General features: G+C 50.6%; 1 long non-coding RNA gene across 1 annotated transcript in view; it reads left to right on the top strand.

The window, feature by feature from the left end:
• Nucleotides 1-26128, top strand: part of LOC138527396 (uncharacterized) — a 711210-nt gene that overhangs the window by 237795 nt on the left and 447287 nt on the right. The window contains exon 2 of the long non-coding RNA XR_011283918.1: nucleotides 16015-16138. This is a non-coding gene — a long non-coding RNA (uncharacterized lncRNA). The remainder of the gene's footprint in view (nucleotides 1-16014; nucleotides 16139-26128) is intronic.

The raw sequence follows: 26128 nt of genomic DNA, 5'->3' as shown, positions 1-26128 counted from the left end.
AAGGCCGTGTGCGGCTTTTCACGTGGTATTACACGTAGGAATGAGTTCCTTGTAAGACTCTTTCCTTTTTGTAGAAGACCTGCATTCCTGAGCAGTCCCCTGAGAAACCTATGAAACCCCAACAATGTGTATTCTACTGTTCCACTGACACAGAACCACAGCCAGTTAGTGACGAAAGAGGGGTGCAATCTTTCTGCCCCATTGTGTCAGCTAAACTGGAACCCGGGACTTAAAAGGCACCCAAATGACTGTGTATGGTGGACTCACACAGCTCTGCTGGGGTCTTTCTGCAAGTGGTGGAGCGTCAGAAGGACTCCTCCTTACATTGGCTCACCCCAAAGGGTGAGCGTGGGGGGTTACGCTCGTGATGCAGAAGAACTTCCCTAAAATGAATTATGGTAATGCTTCAATAGAACCTCTCCCAGAAGGACTCATTTTAGAGCCTGGGCAGGAGTGCTCTAGGGGATGCCTGCTGGCGGAGTGCTGTGAGGGCCGCGAGCTTCCTGCCTGTTAGTGCTGTAGTCTGCACAGCTGTCAGGAAGCTGAGTCCTCGCATGCTGCAGTTTGGGGCAGGGTTCCAGGCGAGTGTATATGGCAGGCCAACCTATTGCCGACAGCACCATTGCTTTGCGTGAACTCGCCGCTCTCACATGTGTTGATGGAAGCCTAGGAAATGCCAACGGTGCCACCTTGCCGCCTACTTGAGGTGGCAGCAATACGTCGCATTGAGATTCTACAGTGTAAACTACAGCTTCTGGGTAGACACGCTGGGAGACTGCATTTTTTTAATCATCATTTTTAAGGCATGATTTTCCCTGTTTCCATAATCTTTTTTGGTGCATGCAGGCAGGGGTCCATGGGACTTCCCCAGCAAAGCCTAGGGGGGCAGGGCGTGTGCACCCCAGCAGCCCCGTGCCTCTGCGAGCAGGTGGCTGGGCTGCAGCATCACCCAGGCGCTGGTTACTATAGCGCTGTTTACCTGCAAGGAAGCCGAGTGGCCTGGCCCTGGCTCCCATGACTACACTGCCACCCCGAGCCTGCGCAGAGAGAGAGAGAGAGAGAGAGTGTGTGTGTGTGTGCGTGCGTGCGTGTGCGTGCGTGCGTGCGTGCGTGCGTGGGTGGGTGTGTGTGCGTGTGTGCGTGCGTGCGTGCGTGCGTGGGTGGGTGTGTGTGCGTGCGTGCGTGTGTGTGCGTGCCTGGGTGGGCGTGGGTGTGTGTGTGTGCGTGCCTGGGTGGGTGTGTGTGTGTGTGTGTGTGCGCGTGTGCGTGTGCACGCGCGCCCGGCTGCTGGTGTGACTCACCGGCCGGGGGAGGGAGGGCATGTTTACTCCCAGCCCTAGGTGGGCAGCGGGATTCTTCCTGCTTGCTCCTACACGAAGGCGGCGCTCTTCAAATACCAGGGCCGCCCGCTACCGGCTGCAGCCCCTGCTCGCCGTGCCCACACCTGCATTCTCTGCACCCTTCCAGGCGCGGCCGAGTGATTCAGTGCAGTGCAGCCAGTGGAGAGCAAACACGCGTGCAGGCCCCTGGGTGCATCACTCCGCCGTGGCTCGTGTGACACTGGCTCGCTGTTTGTTTAGGAAAGTTGCGCCCCCGGGGCCCGCATGGCCGTTCTTTAGCGTCTGGCGAGAAGCCTGCACCGTGCAACTGTCTGCACATTGTGAGACATGCAAACACGACGTGTCGGCGTCTCTGGTGGGAACGACCCGGCACGTGCAGTGGCTTATAATGAAAGGCAGAGACCATAGGCCTGCAGGCAGCCTGGGGTCTTGCTAGGTCTGCAGAAGATCCGGGGATAGGCTCATTTTGGGACTGTCAGGACTGGGGGCTAGCTAGCCTTTTTGGTTGTAAACCCTGAGCTTCTATACGAGGCTACAACCGAAAGAACCGGGGTTATAGCCCCCTCAGCCCCCCCTAGCAACGCCTCTGCATGCAGGTGCTGAGACGCACCTGAGTTCCGGGCATATTTGCATGGGTGTGCATGCGCCCCGGAGACGATCCGGAAGCCACACCTTTGCGTGCCACCTGTTGCGTGTGACATTGTGTGTTCAAGCCTAGCTCTACCTCCTACACCCCACGTGGTACGGGTGCTGGTGCCGAGTGTTGTATTTGCACTGAGTAGTTCAGGCAGTGACACTGGTTCAAGTCTGGAATGCCCTCCTTACTTACTGAGTCCCACCCAGACCTTAGTCGTGGGCCTTGAGGGTGAATGGAGGGTAGAGAGGCCCGCTTCTCCATTAGCTGCCACTGTTGCCTCAGCCCTTACCCGTACGCTACTGATAGGTTGCTGGTAAGGGCCGTCACTTGGATCTTACAAAGTATGGAAGATTTGTTCCTCTCAGATTTAGCAGCCTAGGGGGAGAGAACGTCTGTCGCCATCTTGCCAGGTGTCCTTGGGGGTCTTTGCTCTTGCCCCTCTAAATACACCCCTCTTGGTTCCATCATAGGCTATCCGAAATCGACCCCCGATTGCCGCAGCTTGATGGTACCTCCAGTGTCTTACCCCTGGCCACTCTGGGCTTGTATGCTGTTCTTTACTTTGGGGTACCAGTGGTGGGGCTGGTTGGGGAAGGGAGTCTGGGAAAAGCCTGAGGTCTTTTGCCATTGGCTAAATTCACTGCATGAACTGGGGTCAGAAATAAAAGAACTGAACTTAAGCTTTCGGTAACTAGTACAACGTATTGTGAAATTATCAGGCTTCTGTTTTGGAACTTGGGTTTGTTCAACATAGCATTTTCAACCTCTTTGATCAGGTCTGCACAAAGCGAGTATTCCTTGTCAACACCCAATCGTTTACTTTTAGAGTAATGGCAAAAGGAAAGAATGAAAGTAGTGAAAACAGTATGCATAGTCCATTGTAACTATGGCGACCACCACACACAGCAGTAGCCGTGGCTGTAGTAACATGGCCACGCATCTGCTACTCTGCACAGTAAGGAACCGTGCCTCCAGACCTTGCGATTCTCCAGGCTATAGAGTCGCACAGTTCTGCAGTTGGCGCAAAGAGTCTGTCGTTTTTGGCCTGGTGGTCTGGTATGCTCTCGGAGCAAGTGTTCCTACCTTGGTACGGGCAATACCCTCAACATGTTTCTTTTGCTAAAGAGGGTCTTTTTGAGTAATGGTCGGCCCTACCCTTTCACATCAGTGACGGTTACCTCATCTTAATTCCTCGGGTCGAGAACCTCATTCAACGCGTGAGTGTCGCTCGTTGAACGCCTTATAAATCACTGCGCTCTTTTCCAGAAATCTTCTGAAGTCTATGATGGAGATAAATGACCCCAGACAAGGAAAAATTGGTCAAAGACAACTTGCAATTTACCGTCGCCAGTGTAGTGTTATCTTTCACACAACCTATCATTTTCTTCAGGAAAAATGATGTTTATCTATTAACCTATTTCAGGATATCTCTTAATTTTTCCATTAGCCCACTTCCTGTTTTACCCCTAGAATCGTTTTTTACACACCCTGCCTGCACCATCTTTTAAAATATTATTTTTATATGTCTGATGCCAGGATACTGTGACTGTCACAGATCCTATTTGGACAGAGAGCAACTTTCCCATGAATGACTTAATAAAGATTTCATGTTAAGAAGCCATATGTTGATAAAAACCTTCACCAATGGGATCGTGGAGTTTTGGTGTCCATGATGGTGTCTTGGTGAAAAATGGCAGATGTGGTGTCTCTGGGGGCACCCGAGCGGGACACACAGCAGCTGTGGGGGCACCCGGCTGGATAGGGACACTACGATCATGTAGTGCAGGACACTGCAGGGGGCACCTTGTGATGGTCGGGAGCACCCAATGTTGATACTTGGCACCGGAGGCACCCAGTGCGCGTGGTCCTCGGCGCTGTGGTCACACAGGCCGAGGAACGCCTATAGGTCGTGAGAACACAGCTACCCAAACAAATAAAGACACAGACGCTGGGTTGCCACTTCCTGGGTCTCTGATGCAGTGCCTGCACATGCGCGGCTGTCTGTCTTCTTGCTGATAGATTTTATCCATCAGCTGTGATGTTTGGATCCCGTGGCTTGTGCCTCATTACTCCATCTTCTCGAGTTGAGTATGTAGTCGTGGGTTAGGATTCCTCTTGGTCTGTGTGGAATTGTCACAGTAGGGCTGGTTTCACAGGGTGTTCGCCGTGAAGGGCTGCGGGTAGCGGTCGAAAGGGATTGCAGTGGTGGCGTGAGTCTTCTGATCAGAGGGTTTGTGTTCTGATCCAGTCCTTGGCAGAAGTTCTTACTCAGCTTCACTAGATGTTCGTCCAACATCTGGATGTCCAGTTCTCTGTGAAGGTCAGATATCCTTGTGAATATTGGAGCTCCAGACGATAACCGCAGGGCCTTGTTCTGGACCATCTCAAGACTCTTCCGGTGTCGCTCATGGCAGGTCATCCATGCTGGGGAGGCATACGTCAGGCTAGGTCTGATGATCGCCTTGTAGACGTTGATATTTGTCCAGAGGGACACGGACATATCTTCAGGAGTGTGTACAGCACTGCCATCTTTCCTCTTGCCTTCTGCTGAGTAGTCTCGCTATGGCTTCCCCAGTTGAGTTTGCTGTCGAGGGTCACACCGAGGTAGCGGCTGCTGCTCTCCCATTTGATGGTCTCCCCATTGAGGCTGATGTGCTGGTGTTCCTTGATCTTCTTTCTGGTGAACAGCGTTGCAGTTGTCTTGCTGGTGTTCAGTTCTATTCACCAGTCGCTGTACCACGTCAAAATGGTATCCAATGACGCTTGCAGGTTTTTCACCACTTCCTTTTCACTGAATGACGGTGATATGACTACAACATTGTCTGCATATAGTGCCAGGTTGGTCTTGTGGAGATCGTTTGGGATGTCGTTGGTGAAGATGTTGAACAGTAAGGGTCCGAGGTTCACGTGCACACAGAGGCCCCCTTTATTCCTTCGAGTCATGACAAAGTCATGACTTGTTTTCTTAAAAGGGCAACACGCCCCAATTAAAGGGGCCAACACCACAGCAGACAATAATAGCATGCAAACTTGTGATTTGCATCAATCTGGTATGGCCAGCAAGGCTTGATTGGCATATGATGAGCATGTCGGGCAAACAAACGTAAGAGGGCAAAAAAAAACTCAGGTTAAGATAAACGTTGGTCAACGAATGAGTGCACCGCAAAGCATTTCCTTTACTCTGTGAGATCATGAGCCCTAATGTGAGCCGTGCATGGTGGGCTTGAGCATGGTGGGCTTGAGCAGGGTCGCACATGATAGGCTTGAGTAGGGTCACACATGGTGGGCTTGAGTAGGGTCAAACATGGTGGGCTTGAAGGGGGTCGCGCATAGTGGGCTTGAGTGGAGTCGCACATGGTGAGCTTGAGTAGGAACGTGCATGGTGGGCCTGAGTGGGGTCACGCATGGTGGGCTTGAGGGGTGTCATGCATGGTGGGCTTGAGCAGGGTCGCACTTGGTGAGCTTGAGTAGGGTCACGCATGGTTGGCTTGAGTGGGGTCGCCCATGGTGAGCTTGAGTACGGACGTGCATGGTGGGCCTGAGTGGGGTCACGCATGGTGGGCTTGAGTAGGGTCGCACATGGTGGGCTTGAGCAGGGTCGCACATGGTGAGCTTGAGTAGGGTCACGCATGGTTGGCTTGATTGGGGTCGCACATGGTGAGCTTGAGTAGGGTCGCGCATGGTGGGGGTTATGCCCTGCCCTTGCGGTCACGCAGGCCAGGCAGACCAATGCTGGGAGCACCCAGCCTACATCAGTGACAGGGAGCCCCTTGTCCACCCATGACCACACAGCCTCTTTAATGGCCTGGGGGCACCAAGGGCAGCACAGAGTTTCCCAGCAGGGGTACTGGCACCTTTATGCAGAGGTGTCCCGGCATGGGCTCTGCGGATACATGGATGCAGAGTTGCCAAGCAGGGGGTCTGCTGATATGGGGGGCATCAGAGACAACGTTGCCCACCAGGGGCACTGTAGGGGGGAGTGCCCTGCAGCAGCAGGCCCTCTGCCCGCCACACAGCGCCAGCGCATTATGAGCTTGAGTAGGATCGCGCATGGTGGGCTTGAGTAGGGTGGTGCATGGTGGGCTTGAGTAGGGTGGCACATGGTGGGCTTGAGTAGGGTGACGCATGGTGGGCTTGAGCAGGGTCAGGCATGGTGGGCTTCAGCAGGCCCGCGTATGGTGGGCTTCAGCAGGGTGGCACATTGTGAGCTTGAGCAGGGTGGTGCATGGTGGGCTTGAGCAGGGTCAGGCATGGTGGGCTTGAGCAGGATCACGCATGGTGAGCTTGAGCAGGGTCGCGCATTATGAGCTTGAGTAGGATCGCGCATGGTGGGCTTGAGCAGGGTCGCGCGTTATGAGCTTGAGTAGGATCGCGCATGGTGGGCTTGAGCAGGGTCGCGCGTTATGAGCTTGAGTAGGATCGCGCATGGTGAGCTTGAGTAGGATCGCACATGGTGGGCTTGAGTAGGGTGGCGCATGGTGGGCTTGAGCAGGGTCACAAATGGTGGGCTTGAACAGGGTCAGGCATGGTAGGCTTGAGTTGGGTACGTGTAGGGGGAATGCCTTTGGACCTAGCTGCACTTCTGGCTGATGATTGCTTTTACCAACCTATCCTTGCTTGCTGCAGATTGCCCAGGGGGCGTGGTTCCGGGTCACCTGCCTTTCTAGGGTTTCTGGGGGCTCACACCCGGAAGTGGGTGCAGACAATGATTACGCTTTGGCCACCTCTTGAAAGGCTGGGGTTTGGTGCACCATCGCAAACGTTGACTGAATGGCCCTTGTGAATAGTCACGGACTGCGCACAGCACCATGGAATCGCCCTCAGGTTTTTTTAATTCTGTTGATGCCTGTTACATGAAATAAGGCAATGCCCCTGAGTGTTGTAAAATATCTTGCTTAGCTAATTTCTTGGCAAAAGAGTCTAGACAACTCTGATATATTAGCCACAACGGAGTAAAGATTTCCCAACTGCGGTTCTGGAGATACACCACCTCACCTTACCGCACCCCTGGTCCTCTAGTTTGCTGACCTTGGAAGTGCTTAGGAGTGGCTAAGCCCCCCAGACCCCCCGCACCTCCCCGTAGTTTATCGCACATCATCCATTGGTGTGCTTTTGACACCATCCATTGAATGCTAGGCTTTTTCTGCAACTTCTCTTTTTTTGGTTGCTTATAGTTTCTGTTACTGATGTGGCTGTTACTTGTTGGTGTTTTGGAATGTTGTCTATTGTCTTTAGTCATGCAAAACAATCGTTGGGGTGCACCTTGGCCTGTCACTGCTGAGTCAGTACACGTTCATCTCAGTTTCCTGCTGGCCCAGGAGGGCATGCAGGTAGCAGCAAGCCGAGGTAGGTAGGACTTTCTCTGCTGGCAACCTTTTTATTTTCTCAGGCTTGGCTTTTGCCAGGGTAGAATGGTCATTCTGGAAGCCTGTGAGGAATTTGACCATCCGCACAGTGGGTATGTGCTCGCCTGGGCTTTTTTGAAATTGTTAATTAAATGGAATGATGGTAGACCAACCTCAGGAAAATGTGTGGGGCTAATCCACACACATTTTCCTATGCTCACACCATGACAAACGCATAGACCTGTGTACTCTGGGAGGACACAGCCTACAGGCACAGTCTGCCCTGCCATATTTAGTTGGAATGTGACAGCTAGGAGTACACTATGTCCTCTCCAGGAAGGGCCATGCTTCCCCCTGCCCTGGCCAGCTTGATTAACTATGCCGGTCAAGTGGCACATTGAGTAGAGCTCACTTTGACATCTGTGCAGAGCCTGCTGACGCAGGTTTGAATCCTGGCAGGGCCAAATTCAGCCTTTCATCCTTCCAAGGTCGATAAATGAGCACCACACACCGTGGGTAATAATAAGCAGCACTCAGATACCTGAGGGTTCGTAGCGCTATATAAATGCCAAATTATTATTATTATTATTAACAAAGGCTCCATGGATCCGGCCTGCACTTGGTGGCAGCAATTAACATACCACTTAGAGGGTACTTCACACAGGCCACCATGTGGCCTGGCTGCAGAAGTTAACAAAGGAGACTGTAAACCCCAACAACCTTTCATATGTAACTGTGTCAACCTGAAGCCAGCTCCCGCCCCCAGTGTCAATGACAATGATCTGTCATGTCTGGGACTGCATGTTTACAGTAGGCCACCCTGGTAAGGCGACCCTATTCATAAGGTACGAGAATGTGGTTTGCAGGAGCCAGAGAGTTTGGCTCGCTGCAGCTTCAAGGGAGACCTGCCACTTTAATCATGAACCACAGGGAGGTCCATTAACCCGAGAGACTCCTTGATCAACAACAGACAGGAAGATGTTTGGGACTTAGTATCACATGTTAACATCTTCCACCAGTGAAGGAAGGCCAGGAATTTTGAGCCAGTCGAGTTCTTCGAGCTGCAACCGACTGCAACGCTGACCGTGCTCAAGCCGCAGTCGCTTAAAGACATCCAATACGTCTCAACCAGTGCTTCAAAACAGCCGATCAGCACTGAGACAACGATTCCTGACCCTGAGCAGCTTTGTAGGCCAGTCTGCAGCCGTTCATCCCTTGACGAACCGTCTTGCTGACAGATACCTACAGTTCACTCCCATCTTGAACTCTGTCCCAGAAGCCTACAAAGCTCCCTGAAGTCGACTCAACCCTGTTGAGCACCAAGAACACCTACAGCACAAGGTACATTGTGGTTCTGTCCCCCTGGTCCTTCACAGAAGGCCCCTAGAGACATTTTAAGACCCATTGCCCCCTTGGTGCTGAATCCAAGTAACCTTAAACTGTTGTGTTTATTAACCATACCCACTACCCTCCTGTCAGTATTGAGAGCGCATCCCTTTTCCTTCATTGAAACGGTCTCTCCTCTGCATTCCTTTACAGGGTGGGTTGTATTTCGTAGTGTTGCTAGAACTGTCTGTTGTTATATAAATGAAGTCGATATTTTTAATACAACCTTGACTGGACAGTCCCTTTTATCGTTGGGTAATAATTGTATTTTTGCTGTGTTGCAATTAACCAACGATCCACGACCTTGTATCGATAAGCCTGCCGTTCTGTCCATGTTACCAAAATTGGACAAGGAGGTTTATAATTTGCTTGCGTTTCCAATCTGTTCGGATCTCTTCTGGTGACCGAGAGGTGTGGGGCTGATTGATGGTTTAGACACCGATATTCACCCCTGGACGACTGCTGTCCCGGAAGTTGATTCGTCACAAAGCCAAAGGCAGATTTCCAAGCAACCAGTATGATTTTCTAAATTCTATGAAACCCCACAGCGTCAGTATAGATACAATTCTGCCGGCCAGAGGGTGTGCACAACTTTTGCCATCAACAGAAAGTTTGAGAACCGATTATGAAATCAAAGTTTTGTAACCTACTGAGCAATGCACGCTTTCACAACTCAGCATTCCAGACACAAAAACAGGTATGTGCCATTCGTGAGGGTCCTTAGAGTCTGTCAGTAAAAATGTACACACATGTGGGCATCGCTGAAGGCTTTCAGTAGCACTCTCAGAGAGACTCAATCACTCTGTCCAAAGCGGCAGGAAGTTTGCCAGGTGCGGCGAGTCTCGCAGGTGTACAATGATATGTGTGCTGTACCTTAACACAGCACGGCAAGAACGGGCGGAGACCGCTTCCGGAAGGTAAAGTAAACTTCAGCAATGTCGAGCTTGAAAAAATTGGAAACATGTTTGGAGAATGCCAATGACAATTTGAAAATCTTCTGTGTTACCTTGACTTTGTTTGGACCTTATAAGAGCTCTTTGTATGGATCAAGTGTTGGCATCAACACTATTTTTTTCTTTTGTCTCTTGGTTATCCGTGGTAGCTCTGCTTGATTCCGAAGAGTTCCTTGAAGTTCTCAAATGCCTCTGGTATTGGAAGTGTTTCAAGCTTTAGCTCCTATTAAGTATTCCATTTACACGTGGTGAAATTTAGTTCGCAAACACCTTTGAAGCCAAGTAATTCATATTTTGATCAGAAATTGTCGTTTTACCAAAAGTTCAGGAAAAGATATTTTAGAGGAAAATATCAGTCAATATGATGACATATTATTAGTTCTAAAACGAATGTGATAGGTGCTATTGAAAGAGCCTTAATCATAAACTTGAAGTACGATCCCATTTTGGATTCCTGGATCCATAATTCGGCAACCTAGTTTGCCACGTCTAATATATATGCTGCCACTTTAAAGCAGGCCCCCTCAAAGGAGAGGGTAGCCTATGTCCTACATCAGCCTCTTCTGGAGGGATACCAGATCTTCACGCTACGCGGGGTATCGTGCGGCCTATATTGAACTTTATAATCATGTTTTAATCATTTCTTTCCAGCTGGATTTGGAAAAACCAAATTTAACAGCCTCCTTTTTTGCTTGTGTGGAAAAGGACCCCTACCTACTTTACCTTAATTCGCCAATTCTCTGAACTGCTGGTGTCTGTCGGGCATCCCTCCTAATGCCTGGGGAAGACCTCCGCATTCAGGACGATCACCCGTTCCCATTCTACCAATTCCTGCATTTCTTACCTTTAATGCTTAAAGAATGTAGGTTCTGCTGATAAAAATAAGAGGAATTAATCTTACATGGGATGCAATGCACAGGCTTTCTTTTCTTTTCTAAAATGCTGGCTCCTTTTTAGTGATGGCATTCAGGGCAGGCGTCACGCAAATATAAAGCACACATTTCAGCTTTTTGCATCTCCTAAATATTCTTTAACTCAGAAATATCTGCAAAATGTACATTCTGCATCATGAAGGGGAGTAGGTTATCCTTGATGGGTTGTCAATGTTGTGTCATGTGTGCCCGTGTTCACATGCCGCCCACGGTGAGCTCTCTGCCTCATTAGTAGATGTGTGAGTAGCCGACAGAAGGCCTGATGCTTTCAAACCAATCGCACAATGATATTCATGTTTACGTCTTGTGGTTGGTCAGAAGGGGGAGACGCACGGTCATGTGCCATGTTCAACTTGCTTTTATTTAAATAATAAAGAAAACACCTCACTAACTATAGTCAATGGGATGCCCTACCTTACAAAACTAAACTAGGGTGCTCGTCGTCAAGTGTGAAGTCCAAGCTTAATAGTCCGTCCTACGTCAGAAACGAGCCTAAGCTGACTCTACCACTATGACTACATAACAAAAGACCAGGAGAATGACTCCCTTCTCCTGGGAATGCTTCTCAGCCCACGTCTCCTCAATATGATGTCTTCAAATAGACTCTTGCTATTCCTTGCAATAATGATAATAATTTAGTTATATTATAGTTATTTATAGCATGCTTCATACCCAGTGGTTTCTAAGCACAGACCGGGCATCGAACCTGAGTTGCTCCACGCCGTCTTGCTTGCAAGGCCAGCACGTTGCCCTTAAGCTATCCTCCCGGGACTGAATAGTTCCTTCAGTTCTTTCAATGGGTCTTCCCCGGCCCTTGTGTTTGTGTGCCCCCCTGTTTCTCCAAATTCTTTTCTTCTTCTCCAGATGTGTAGACAAAGTCCCTGTCTAACTAATTGTGCTCTCACAATCTTGCGAGTCATAGGAGCATATAGCATGTATTCCGAAGCAGTTCTTATATGTTTGACAAACAGTGGGACGAGGATGCAGGGTCCCTGTGTAATCTTCACTCTTTATATACTTTTGCCAATCACTGGGACGAGGATGCAGGGTCCCTGAGTGATCTTCACTCTTTCTATACTTTTGCCAATCACTTGGTCGAGGATGCAGGGTCCCTGAGTGATCTTCACACTTTATATATCTTCACTCTTTATGTATACGTTTGCCAATCACTTGGCCAAGGATGCAGGGTCCCTGAGTGAACTTCACTCTTTATATATACGTTTGCCAATCACTGGGACGAGTGTGCAGGGTCCCTGAGTGATCTTCCCTCTTTATATACTTTTGCCAATCACTGGGGCGAGGATGCAGGGTCTCTGAATGATTTTCACTCTTCATACGCTTTTTCCAATCAATGGGACGAGAATGAAGGGTCCCTGTGTGATCTTCACTCTTTATGCCTCACTCCCCGGGTCTCTTGCCCTCCCCTGTTACCTATATTGAAGGTGGTCTGCATTACTGGGTCGGCGTTCTTTCTCTCCTCCATGGTCAGTCAGGATGACTCTACGGTTTCTCTTGTGTCCCTTTTTGCGTCACGTTTTGCTCTTGTTTGGCGGTTTTGGCGATGAAAGGGTTTTTGCTATGGTTCCATTCCACACCACCAGCTTCCTCCTGTGGTCTGTGGATCGGGCTCTCCTCCCATGATCAGACCTCTTCGGGTCAGGTATTGGTGTATCGACTAACCGGCAAGCCCACAAGAGGGCCCTTCACTGGGCCTTATCGAGCTTCCCTCTAGGGACTACTATCGATTTCCTTTGCTCTGCTGGTCGGCCATCGTGCTGCTGTCCCTTCTTCTCCGTAGCTGCTTTTTGACAGGCAACGCAGCATTTCCCAGTTTCCCAGCCTCCTCGATCTGGCCGGTCTGAAACTACTGGGTTCCACATCCTTGTTCTCTTGAACCTCTTTTTATGACGAAATGGTAGGCTTCCCCAGCTTCCAAGGAAAGTCCTTCCTTTGTGTTGGGGCCATATTCACTATACCTCCTGTTTGCCTCTTCGTGTCAGTACTTGACAGAAAAGCATTGTTCATTACTCTCAAGTTATTGCTCTTCACAGTACTAGGTTGATATGGTTCTTCAAGTATTAAATTGCAAGAATACATGTAAGAGGAGTTTACTTGTCTGTCAGTTAATAAAGTTGTACTGTTTTTTGGGGGATAGTAAGAAGGCAGTTCCTTATGAGAAAGGGAGCACTTAATCCCCAAGAGGGGCGTCCCTCCCTGTGAAGTCCCGCTCTCCGCCACCCGTAGGGGGAATGTTGCATAGTGGTCTCACCTCCCTAACATCACAGGAAGGGGTTCCCCCTTGGGGGAAGTGACTGAACCCCTCGATTCGTCACAGTCGGTACGCAGGTTCAGTGGACAATGTCTGCTTGCAGTGAGAAGAAGTTTGGGCATTTTGGCCTGGACTTGGCACTATTCTCACCAATCTTTGCTTTTGTTGATTTTTGTCGTCGCACCGCAGCCTCTTGAACTTGGATGCTGTAAATAAATAGCACAATAGTGTATTGCGGAGCGGGCTACAGTTAGGACTGTATTACAGGAACCAAGAGGTGTTGTCGAGGAAGGGTGGGCATGTATTGTGGGCACTCGTAGACAGCACTGTCAGAAGGCCCAGCCATTGGCCACAGTACAATCCCAATTTTACTGTGTGTCCAATTCATATACATACAAATAAAATGGTCTTTTAAGGCTCTCATATTGTTGACATGTGCAGGTCAATGTAAAACAGCTTGAAACCCTCAATGGCCCTCTATCGTAACCCTTTCACTGCCCATAGGACACACGTATAAGTGCCGAAGTCTGAAAGGGTTAAATGAGGCCTGATTGCATCCGGTGACTGTCGGCAAACATCAAACCAGTGAGTGTAATTTTTGGGTACCAAAGAAAGAAGCTGGCACACGGGTGGCGTGCTTGTTGCTGTAGACTTATATTGATATAAACAAGGGTTTTCTCTGCCTCAAACTAATACTAAAGGGTCTGTCAGAATATCCGTCCAAATGAAAGTCTGCCGTCCTGTGTCACAACCTACTTGTATCCCTTGCACTATAACTAAAGAATAAGCCAACAGAAAGATCCTTCTCCAGGAGAATTCCCGAAACTTTGCTCTTGTAAACAAATGCCTGGGAGAATGAATCCCTTCCCCTGGGTTGTAGTTCCAGCACTTGGCCCAGTTAACATCTGGATGAGGAGAATGGCTCCCTTCTCCTGGTACTGGTCTGCACTTTCCAATCCAGTTCACAACAAGGCCACAGGTAATGACTCCCTTCCCCTGGCATCTCTTCAGCGTACTTAAAAGGATTCAAGTTTCTCATCAGGTCGAGATTCCCTTCTCCTGGTGTTTGAGAGTTCTTCTACAACCTTCCCAGGTCCTACTTATGTCAGGGTCCCAGACCCTTCTCTGGTGGTCAGTGGTACGAGGAGGATTTCCTAGGATGCCCTCTTCTCTTCTGTTGGGGTCCCAGAACCTACTCTGGTGGTCAGTGGTACGAGGAGGATTTCCTAGGATGCCCTCTTCTCTTCTGTTGGGGTCCCAGACCCTTCTCTGGTGGTCAGTGGTACGGGGAGGATTTCCCAGGATGCCCTCTTCTCTTCTGTTGGGGTCTCAGACCCTTCTCTGGAGGTCAGTGGTACGGGGAGGATTTCCCAGGATGCCCTCTTCTCTTCTGTTGGGGTCCAAGACCCTTCTCTGGAGGTCGGTGGTACGGGGAGGATTTCCTAGGATGCCCTCCTCTCTTCTGTTGGGGTCCCAGACCCTTCTCTGGTGGTCAGTGGTACGAGGAGGATATCCTAGGATGCCCTCTTCTCTTCTGTTGGGGTCCCAGACCCTTCTCTGGTGGTCAGTGGTACGAGGAGGATTTCCTAGGATGCCCTCTTCTCTTCTGTTGGGGTCCCAGACCCTTCTCTGGTGGACAGTGGTACGAGGAGGATATCCTAGGATGCCCTCTTCTCTTCTGTTGGGGTTCCAGACCCTTCTCTGGAGGTCAGTGGTAGGAGGAGGATTTCCTAGGATGCCCTCTTCTCTTCTGTTGGGGTCCCAGACCCTTCTCTGGTGATCAGTGGACTTATCCCTGCCACTGGTATGAGGAGGATTTGCTTCGGATGCACTCTTCTCTTTTGTTCGGGTCCCAGACCCTTCTCTGGTAGTCAGTGGGTTTATATCTGCCACTGGTACGAGGAAGATTTCTTTGGATGTAATCTTCCCTTCTGTTCGGGTGTCAGACCAATGATTGCCCTCTGCTAGGCCTCACGCTTGCCCTGGCATGAAGCAGAGCGCTCTTTCCTCCCCACACATCCCTACTCGTCTGCCTGTGCTTCCCGTTACTTTGTGGGACTTGCTTGCACAGCACTGGTCTCTCCAGGGACTGAGGTTGGTCTCTTTTTCCCTTCCTGCACCTTCTACTTCGTTGCTGTTCCTGCGGCGGCTCCGCATGTTGTGGCTTCTTGCAGTCTCTGCACCATTTGGGGATGTGCAGCCCACATCCTGGAGGTCGTGCCACTGCTGCGTCGTCTTCCCGCTGGACTCGGTCCTGCCGACGGAGGCCCCATCATGGGCTCCCTCAGCCACTCACTGACGTCCTTTTTGGAGCCATCTCTTCGGGTTGGGTGTGGATTTCAAAACTCACGGATTCGCTGACACGGAGGGAAAACATTCCCTCTCTTCCTATTTTATGGGCTTACTGCGCCCCAGTATAACATCAGCCCCTGTTGTTTATGGCTCCTGGACATTCCTCATGCTTCCTGTGAGCCACCTCGTCTCAGACACACAGTAATCCTTATGTTTCCTATTCTTTTTTTTTTCATCCTAGTAATTTCTGTCTTAGTTGTATCCCTGTCACTACGGAAATACATAGATTTACTTTCAATATAGTGGTTTGAAATGGAGAGGGGCTAAGACATGTGGGGTTGTGGTGTTATACAATGGGTAGTACCCTAGGTGGTCATCCTTATCCCCGGATGGGGAGTCCCTCCCCATGAGATCCTCCCGCATTAAAACACCCATAGGGGTACTATTGGGTAGCAGCCGTACCTCCCAAGCCTCATGGGAAAGGGCTCCCCTTGCGGAGAAGTGACCTTGCGGCTCATCACAGGAAGCAGACAGTAATGCTGTGCAGTCCTTTAATGCCACGAAGACCCGGTCCCTCCCCACCTCCATATTTCATCTGGTTCGTTTAAGCAGGCACTAGCTGAATCCCACGCAATTTACTGTTCCATGTGCAGCCGAACATGTTTTAGATGCCCCCGCTACAATATATGTGCTCCGTAGTTAAAAGTTAAAAGTAAAGTGTTCCTTCTTGCCGTCTCGCGGCTCGTATTAGCTCTGGCTCCCCTTCCCCACCCTTGAGCCTATTCCTGCCCCCTCCTTCTGCCCGCTCTCGACCCTCATAGGGCACTTGGCTATTTTTAACTTTGCACTGCCCATTGCAGCACCCTGCGGCTAAGGACCCCGAGGCTAAGGAAAACTCCCACAGGAGCAGCTCCAGATGGTGTCTGCCGGTGTCCGCCGGGGGAGCAAGAATCCTGCACCTGCCAACTTGCTGCGACTGATCAGGTAGGTGCAGTCATGGGGGCAGCAATCACTGCACCCCACTAAACTGACCCCCCCAAATCATTCCTACATCGTTTACTGCACCACACATAAGCATCTCAGTTAACTGTATTGTTTTTGCCTTGCCTCTGACCTCCCCAGGAAAGTCACGTTCTTTTGCATTGCTGCTGTGTAAAAACTAGGCCTTTTACCCTCTTTTTAGGAAAGTCGAATCTGGTGCATTGTGGTAACTGTGATACTGTTAACTGTGTCTCATTAGGCCCTCTCCCCTCTCCAGGCCCCCACCCCACTGGGAGTACCTATGTACTGTTCAGTGCACCTGTCTGATCCTGCTGTGTGTTCTCCACTTAGTGACACCCCCCCATGCCCATCCTCTGCTGTGCGGCACTGGGCTGTGCATCCCACCTCTCTCTTTTTCTTCTCCTCCTCCTACTTCCTCCTTGCACCCTCTATGCTGCTCTCCATCTCCCCCATCTTCTCTAACTGCTACTCTATCTCCTACCCTATCCCTCTCACTAAGTCGGGAAGGAAGAGGTTCAAGAGGGACATCCTGGTCTCCAACCCAGGCCTCCCTATCGCTGATACCTGCATCAGTACTTCCTCCAGACAGACACTCACCAACATCCTCTTGTCGTGCCCTACCCAGACCCATGGGCCCCTCATATGGTCTCGATTCTCTCTGCTATCTCACCCTCTCCCATTACTGGAGGCACTCCGTGGGAGGTCCTCTTGGCCTCCTTCCACTCCTCCAAGACCATCATTAATGTCTATCTGAATGGCACTGTCTTGGTCGAGGGCCCTCAGTCCAATTTCCTCCTTTTCGATGGGCGTCTCCCGGCTGACTTGCACTCTGACACAGCCCCCTCTAACCTGCATCTTTCTATCTCCAACACTCTGGTCGTCCTTGGCCCTATCATGAGAATCCATCTGAAGCCTTCCTCCAAGTGCAACTCTTGGTATGACTCAGACCTCGCAATCCTGAAATGCAGGTGCAGGGTGTCAGAGAGGAAGTGGAGGGCATGGGCACTTCCTCTGACAGGCTGGCCTGTCGCCTTCTTCAAAGGCAATACAGGCTCTCTGTCCTGCCCAAGAAGAGAGCCCACATCCAAGCCTGCATCAATACGGCCTCTAACAACACGGCCAAACTCTTTAAAATCTGCAAGGAGCTGGCCAATCCTTCTGCAGTCTCCACCTCTCCTATTCCCTTCCAGGCCCTCTGTACGGCTCTGGCTTCTCACCTCACCACTAAGACTCAGGATATTCTGTCCTCTCTCTCCTCTGCCACTACCTCTCTCGCCCTGTCCTCTGGCCGCCTCTCCCTCTCCTCCTCCTTTCTCCTCTTTCTCTCCGACTAAACCTGACAATGTTTCTAGACAAGTCTAATCAATGAAAGTGTCATCCAAGCAAGTGCCCCTCTGCTCCTCCAGAACCATCAAGGACCATATTGACACCCTTGCTCCAGCCTTGGCCAATTTCGACAACCACTCTTTGGCCACTGGAACCTTCCCCTCTCTCCTCAAGCACTCTCTTGTGCACCACCTCCTTATAAAGCCTTCCTACTTGTCTGGCCAACTATTCCCCGATCTCTATCACTCCTTTCCTGGGTAAACTCCTGGAAAAGCTGCCCATCTCCCAGCTAACTCTCCACACGGAATCTGTTGGTTGTCAGCCAGAGGCACTGAAACGGCTCTCCTGAACATCCATAAAGATCTGCTCACTAATCTCAATTCAAGCCTTCCTTCTGTCCTCGTCCTCCTTGTCATTGCCTCTGCTTTTGACACGGTCAATCATTTCACCCTGATCAATTGACTCTGTGACAACCTGGGCATCACGGATTAGGCCCTGGAGTGGTTGACCTCCTTCCTCCTGGACCGACCCTCCCAGGTCAAACTTGGGCCTTTTCTCTCCACAAGCTCTCTCCGCCTGTGGTGTTCCCAAGGGCTCTAACCTCTCACCCTGGCTCTTTAATATCTACTTGGTCCCTTTGGCCCACCTGATCTCTACCTTCTCCTCTAACTTTGACACTCAGCTCTCTTTCAAGCTCCCCACAGCCTTGTCTCCTCTTTGGCTCATTCCTGACTGTCTGTCCGTGATTCAGGATTGGTGCGCCTCCAACGATCTCTGCCCTAATGCCAGTAAGACAGCGATCCTTCTCACCGGGACCCCTGCTCCCGCTTTCCCTCTCTCACTATGGCTGCCCTCCTTGGGCCCTCTTCCTTCACCTTCCTGTGAGGCAAAAAACCTTGGTGTCATCTTCGACCCCACTCTCTCCTTCTCTCCTCACATCACGGACCTGTCCAAGAAGGCCCACTACCAGCTGCACCTCCTCAGAGGTATTCTTCCCTTTTCCAGTTCTCCCAGGAAGCTCACTGTCTCCAGAGCCCTTGTTCCCTCTAGGCTGGACAATAGCAACAGCCTCTTTCTCAATCTGCCTTCCTCTATTCTCTGCCTTCTGCAACTAATCCAGAACAGGACTGCAAAACTTGTCCTTGCCTCAAGACCAGGGACTGTATCTCTCCTGCAATGAAATTTCTCCACTGGATCCCAGTGGCTGAAAGGATCAAGTTCAAGACCCTCTGCATCGTCCGGGCCTGCACTACATCCAACTCTCTCTTCCAAAATACCTTCCTTCTCAAGCCCTTTGCTCACCCACCTCAAGCTCTCTGAGGGTCAGACGCACTGCCTTCGGTCCTACTGCGTACTTAGGGGGCTGTAAATGTAACCCTACAGTCCCCTGCCTCCTTGTACTTACCCAGAGCTGCGCTGCCCTGGCTGCACATACTCGGAGCAATGCCGCCCTGATTGCACTTCCATCTCCCTGGCACTTTTCCCCTTCTCCCTCGCCCCTGCACTTTGCGTTATCGCACTTGCGCAATCTGAATGACACAAGGCCTAGTAAGATCGTTTGTTTTGTCCTCCCTCTGTCTTCCCGCCCTTGTCTTGTCGCGCCTAGAAACACTTGTGTGCAGGCGTGTTATAAATGACTCATCATATCCTATCTGTAAACGCTCTTGGAACTCGGTTGATGCTACATGAAATCACTCAAGAAAAGAAAAACACGAGTGGAAAATACCTGATTGTCCTTGAAGAGAAATTCAATATTGCATGACTTAAGCACAGTAGCAAGCTAACTTTGCATCCCTTGCAAAAAAATAACAAATAACACATTTGCCAGATGTAATTGCATTTATTGATTGCAATACAGGTAGCTCATTCAGAAACACGTGAAATGTTCAAGGTATTTATACCGTGCACCGTCACCAACGGAGTTGGTCCCCAGGCGCTCAGGCGGATCTGTAAAACAAGGCGGCGGGTGGGTTATGGTCGTTGGGTGACGAGGGAACAGTAGAGTGAGAAAGAAGTGGCGTGCTGTTGGCGGCTTCAGTTCGGTTTCCACCGTTCGCTGAGCTTTGGTGTGAGTATCGTACCCGGGAGAGATCTCATGTGCTGTTGGTGCTGTTTATGTGTTGTTTGTTTGTTGCTGTTGCAGTGTGGTGATGTGCGTGCAGTTTGCTGGGCGAGAGATGGTTGTGTGGGTTTTTGGGTGAGTTAGGTATGCACAGATTTCAACGTGTTCATAAGCAATCAACCGTCAGAGGGGAAATCCTGCGTCAAGCGCCGCCCAACATTGTGAGCCGGAGAAGTTTGAATGCTAGAGGATGGGGGTGCGACAATGTTAAAGGCAAGGCAAACACATAAGACATGGCACTCGTCATGCGAAATTTCGAGATGCACTAAATGCCTTACTGTCACACAGCAATGTGTGCTCGCTTGCTTGGTTTCTTCATATCTAGGCACTTGCCTTTAAACTAGGGCCGGAGGCACTTTGGTCTCGCCCGGGGTCTATGAAGGAAGCAGATTAATTGTCTTGGATACTCACTACCACTATTTCTGGGGTGAGTATGTTACAAAGCGATACCTCTGGGTGTGGGCGTATTATAAATGTAATAAATAAATAAATAAATCTATCTGGCCTTAAGCTGTGAATCCCTTAGGTGTAAGGACGCATATTTGTTAGGGGGGCACCTCATTTTGATAGAGGACCCAGTAGAACGCTCTTTTTATACCAAACTACGTCTTGGAAATGTACCTCTTGCAACTGTTAAGGCCAAATGGCATAGTGGACTTTGATATGATATGATATGATATGGCATTTATAACGCGCCTATACACAAGTGTTTCAAGGCGCGACGAGGCGAGGGAGGGGGGAAAAGAGGGAAGACAGGGACAAAGATCTTACTAGGCCAGGTGACATTGAGATCCCGCAAGTGTAGGGGAGAAACCCTACAACACGTTCTCTTTAATAGTGCCTTCTATGAGTACTAATTTTGGTTGGGTGATATTGTATGCAAATATGTGCTCTGTAAAGCGCTTTGGGTTAAGGCGCTATATAAATAACACATCATTATCATATGATCTGACTAGGAAGTGAAACCTTAAACCGCGCATTGATGCTATATTTGCTGTTTCGAACTACCTGATAAGTGCCTGGAAGAAAAGACCCTATTTTATGAGAACTGTGCAATAAGTTTCTTTCTGGCTTTTATCATACGTGTTAGTCACGGTTTATGACTGCTATAGTGTCAGTTTTATGGAGAAAACAGTTCTGAAATAAAGTTGGAATCAATCATATGACATATGTTCTGACTTTTTACTTTGCATGCTGGTACTTGTAGGCCCATACTTGCAATGAAAGAAACAAAACTACAACTCCCAGGATGCATACTATGTTGGGGGACAGAAAGGTCAGGGAGGAGTATTGCGAGCGCACCTTCTCGGTTAAAGAGGTGGAGCTTGAATGAGTGGGCAGCAGTAGAGTTTTTATCATGATGTGGAGGAGGGCCCAGGAAGGAGACGGGCCGGAAGTGTGGGTGAGCACAAGGAGGAGGGGGAACAAAGGGGTTAGGGAGAAGAGAAGAGAAGAGCAGAGGGTGCATGGAGGAGTGAGGCTAGAGACGGTGCTTGCTGGGGAAAGAGGAACACACTCAGAGGGATGTAAAGAAAAGCAGTAGGAATTAAGATCAGGGTCTCATTCAAAGACAACCAGCATGAAGGTGGGGTTGAGAGGTGGGAGCGGGGAAGGTTGTGAGGGCATGGGTGGCAAAGTTGAGGACTTTATTGAGCCGTGGTAGGCTGGGACGTCCAGAAGGAGGCTGGGACGGTAGTACAGCCGTCAAACTGCCAAGGTTGGAATGAGGGTGTAAGTGGAATTGTATGAAATGAGGGGTGATTTTCTGATATGAAGCTGGATAATCCTGGTCACAGTGTGGGTGAGTTATGCAAAACAAAAGAGGTGATGTCTGCAAGGTTTGAAATTAATCCTAACCTCTGGCTTGGCTCTGGGCAACCCTCCAGACCATTGTTCTTCACCTGCCAAGCCATTACAAAAGGGGAAAGACCACATGCAAATCAGGCTTGGTCCTACCCCAAAAGGGTCAGTCCAGCCCGAACTGCTAGGTCACATCCCTTCTGCACGAGATCACAAGCATCCCACACATGTTTCGGCCTCATTGGGCCTCATCAGTGAGGAGTAGCTTGGGTCTCTGGGCTCAGCAGGCCGAACTGCTCCTTTTGGGGTTGGACCAAGCCTGATTTGCATATGGTCTTTCCCCTTTTGTAATGGCTTGGCAGGCAAAGAACGATAGTCTGGAGAGTTGCCCAGAGCAATGCCAGATATTAAGATTAATTCAAAACCTTCCAGCCATCACCTCTTTGGTTTTGCCACAGTGGGAGTGAGGTAATAAAGTGATAAAAGTTAAGGTCACTGTCACCGCGACAGAGTATATTTTGGTTAGATCATTGAACAGGGGCTGTATCCGAACTCTACTGTCCATGGCTTTCAGGAATAGTTCTAAGTAAGATCCCTGGGTGGATCGCCTCCTCCCTGAAGTACTTTTTGGCAGTGTCCTGTTTTTTCCTGCATCAACTTCCGTAGTACGTGACACACTGAACTCCTCTCCGGGCAGCTGCCCCTACCTACTCAGACATGTAGCTGAAAGGAATTTTATAATGATGGTTTAGAAAGGAAAGGTCTCTGGGCTTTCAGCAAAAGGATAATGGCATTGCAAGCACTCATAGTGCGGTTACTTAATCATTACTTACGCTCAGTGTTCATAATTTATGGCACTGACACACAATACAGCTGCTGTGCGCGGACAGGAGTTTCCCCATTGTCCCAATGATTCTTCCATTAAGTGCTGCAGCTTTTTTCCCTTACAAGTTCAAGACAGGAAACTTTTTTTCACCACTGTTTTGTTACATATCTAAAAAAAAATCATCATTTTTGAATGGCTGCTTATCTAAAAAGAAAGTAAAGCTAGGAACAACATGTAGAGTCCCTTACAAAGAAATTTGATGGTGCAGATTTTGTCTACAATGGCCGCCTTACTCATCACAAGAAAATAATCAGGATCGTAAAGAAATGTAAATTCCTAAATATAGAACATGTACATTTCTGCATATAGAAGACTTATTCAGGACATTGAAAAATTAGGAATGTGCAATTTATGTTAATTATATTTGAATTGCTAGGATTATTTTCCTTTTGTGAGTAAACCTAATGGGAATGAGAAACTGTTTTTGGTGTAATGTTTTTCGCCCGTGGAGTAAATCAAAGTTTCTTTATTTGAATGATAATACACAAACAGGCGGATGTCGCGTCTATCGTCATTTCCCATCTCGTGTCTGTTTTTATAAATTCTCCTAAAACTTTATACAAAATGAAATTTTGTTAACCGTCTTTGGATAACCGGTTATTACTCTGATAAATGCTTTCAGAATTCTAACCACTTGCTGTAGCAAGAAAGACTATGTGGGAAAGAGTGAGCGAGGACGAATAGAGTCTGTGATAGTCATACTTTTATGCTATCAGCCATTTTTAACCTCACTCTATAGCATCATTTCAGTGTGCAGACACAATCACTGTATGCACTGTGTAAAACCTCCTTATAAAGGGAGCACACCAGTGCAGCAAAGTGACTAAACGTGCAAGAGCCTGAAGAAGGACCTGCAGTTTCGTCCGAAACTAGTGTCACCTCCATGATGTTCTATCACATCCCATTCCATTTCTTCCCCCTCCTATGATGCATAAATGCTCAATTGGCTCCGGATCACGTGGAGGACTGAATTCAAAACCTTTTGCAATGCTCGTCGTACTTTCCACAGCTGTGGCCCTGGAGCAACCATGAGGAAATTGATCCATTAGAACCCAAGCAGAACATCTACGGTCCAGTAACGCAGATTTTGTAGCTGTGCCAAGCTTCTTTATCAATGTGTGAGGCCTCCTCCTATCCCTTTTAGTCCCCTGTGCCCATTACCTGCTTTAAACCACGTCCCTCTGATTTTGCAGTGTGCACATCCAAAGTTAGGAACTCTTTTGGTAAGGATGGCGAGGTGTTTGTTGTGAATGTAATTCTCCCATCAGAGGGGAAATTGCTACTTTGTAACCCCCCTTGGTGCTCGCGGGAGCAGGAGAACACTGCTTACTTTGTACCTCGCCTGGACAGCGCATGCAAGTTTGTTTATTCGAGTGTCACTTTGTATCTGTGGGACTCCCGTCATCGGTACGAGTCTGATTCTGTCTTTACTTTATTTTCATCAGCAGCGGTGCAGAAGCATGAAATGTGTTTACCCGATAGCCATTGACTCCTCACTAATTCCCGGCCTAAAGACTCCTCCCAGGTGGCCAGGGAAAGGAGACGCTTCCTGATCCTGACCCTGGGGGTGGTGCTCACTGTGCCCCTGCCTAAAGACTCCTCCCAGGTGGCCAGGGAAAGGAGACGCTTCCTGATCCTGACCCTGGGGGTGGTGCTCACTGTGCCCCTGCCTAAAGACTCCTCCCAGGTGGCCAGGGAAAGGAGACGCTTCCTGATCCTGACCCTGGGGGTGGTGCTCACTGCGCCCCTGCCTAAAGACTCCTCCCAGGTGGCCAGGGAAAGGAGACGCTTCCTGATCCTGACCCTGGGGGTGGTGCTCACTGCGCCCCTGCCTAAAGACTCCTCCCAGGTGGCCAGGGAAAGGAGACGCTTCCTGATCCTGACCCTGGGGGTGGTGCTCACTGCGCCCCTGCCTAAAGACTCCTCCCAGGTGGCCAGGGAAAGGAGACGCTTCCTGATCCTGACCCTGGGGGTGGTGCTCACTGCGCCCCTGCCTAAAGACTCCTCCCAGGTGGCCAGGGAAAGGAGACGCTTCCTGATCCTGACCCTGGGGGTGGTGCTCACTGTGCCCCTGCCTAAAGACTCCTCCCAGGTGGCCAGGGAAAGGAGACGCTTCCTGATCCTGACCCTGGCGGTGGTGCTCACTGTGCCCCTGCCTAAAGACTCCTCCCAGGTGGCCAGGGAAAGGAGACGCTTCCTGATCCTGACCCTGGGGGTGGTGCTCACTGTGCCCCTGCCTAAAGACTCCTCCCAGGTGGCCAGGGAAAGGAGACGCTTCCTGATCCTGACCCTGGGGGTGGTGCTCACTGTGCCCCTGCCTGAAGACTCCTCCCAGGTGGCCAGGGAAAGGAGACGCTTCCTGATCCTGACCCTGGGGGTGGTGCTCACTGTGCCCCTGCCTGAAGACTCCTCCCAGGTGGCCAGGGAAAGGAGACGCTTCCTGATCCTGACCCTGGGGGTGGTGCTCACTGTGCCCCTGCCTAAAGACTCCTCCCAGGTGGCCAGGGAAAGGAGACGCTTCCTGATCCTGACCCTGGGGGTGGTGCTCACTGCGCCCCTGCCTAAAGACTCCTCCCAGGTGGCCAGGGAAAGGAGACGCTTCCTGATCCTGACCCTGGGGGTGGTGCTCACTGCGCCCCTGCCTAAAGACTCCTCCCAGGTGGCCAGGGAAAGGAGACGCTTCCTGATCCTGACCCTGGGGGTGGTGCTCACTGCGCCCCTGCCTAAAGACTCCTCCCAGGTGGCCAGGGAAAGGAGACGCTTCCTGATCCTGACCCTGGGGGTGGTGCTCACTGCGCCCCTGCCTAAAGACTCCTCCCAGGTGGCCAGGGAAAGGAGACGCTTCCTGATCCTGACCCTGGGGGTGGTGCTCACTGTGCCCCTGCCTAAAGACTCCTCCCAGGTGGCCAGGGAAAGGAGACGCTTCCTGATCCTGACCCTGGGGGTGGTGCTCACTGTGCCCCTGCCTAAAGACTCCTCCCAGGTGGCCAGGGAAAGGAGACGCTTCCTGATCCTGACCCTGGGGGTGGTGCTCACTGTGCCCCTGCCTGAAGACTCCTCCCAGGTGGCCAGGGAAAGGAGACGCTTCCTGATCCTGACCCTGGGGGTGGTGCTCACTGTGCCCCTGCCTGAAGACTCCTCCCAGGTGGCCAGGGAAAGGAGACGCTTCCTGATCCTGACCCTGGGGGTGGTGCTCACTGTGCCCCTGCCTAAAGACTCCTCCCAGGTGGCCAGGGAAAGGAGACGCTTCCTGATCCTGACCCTGGGGGTGGTGCTCACTGTGCCCCTGCCTAAAGACTCCTCCCAGGTGGCCAGGGAAAGGAGACGCTTCCTGATCCTGACCCTGGGGGTGGTGCTCACTGTGCCCCTGCCTAAAGACTCCTCCCAGGTGGCCAGGGAAAGGAGACGCTTCCTGATCCTGACCCTGGGGGTGGTGCTCACTGTGCCCCTGCCTAAAGACTCCTCCCAGGTGGCCAGGGAAAGGAGACGCTTCCTGATCCTGACCCTGGGGGTGGTGCTCACTGTGCCCCGGCCTAAAGACTCCTCCCAGGTGGCCAGGGAAGGGAGACGCTTCCTGATCCTGACCCTGGGGGTGGTGCTCACTGTGCCCCGGCCTAAAGACTCCTCCCAGGTGGCCAGGGAAAGGAGACGCTTCCTGATCCTGACCCTGGGGGTGGTGCTCACTGTGCCCCGGCCTAAAGACTCCTCCCAGGTGGCCAGGGAAAGGAGACGCTTCCTGATCCTGACCCTCGTGGTGGTGCTCACTGTGCCCCGGCCTAAAGACTCCTCCCAGGTGGCCAGGGAAAGGAGACGCTTCCTGATCCTGACCCTGGGGGTG

Source organism: Ambystoma mexicanum, chromosome 14 (assembly GCF_040938575.1).
Source record: "Ambystoma mexicanum isolate Mex_15411 chromosome 14, UKY_AmexF1_1, whole genome shotgun sequence".
NCBI lineage: Eukaryota > Metazoa > Chordata > Amphibia > Caudata > Ambystomatidae > Ambystoma > Ambystoma mexicanum.
The sequence above is the reverse complement of the archived record's forward strand: the minus strand, read 5'-3'. Positions and strand labels throughout refer to the sequence as shown.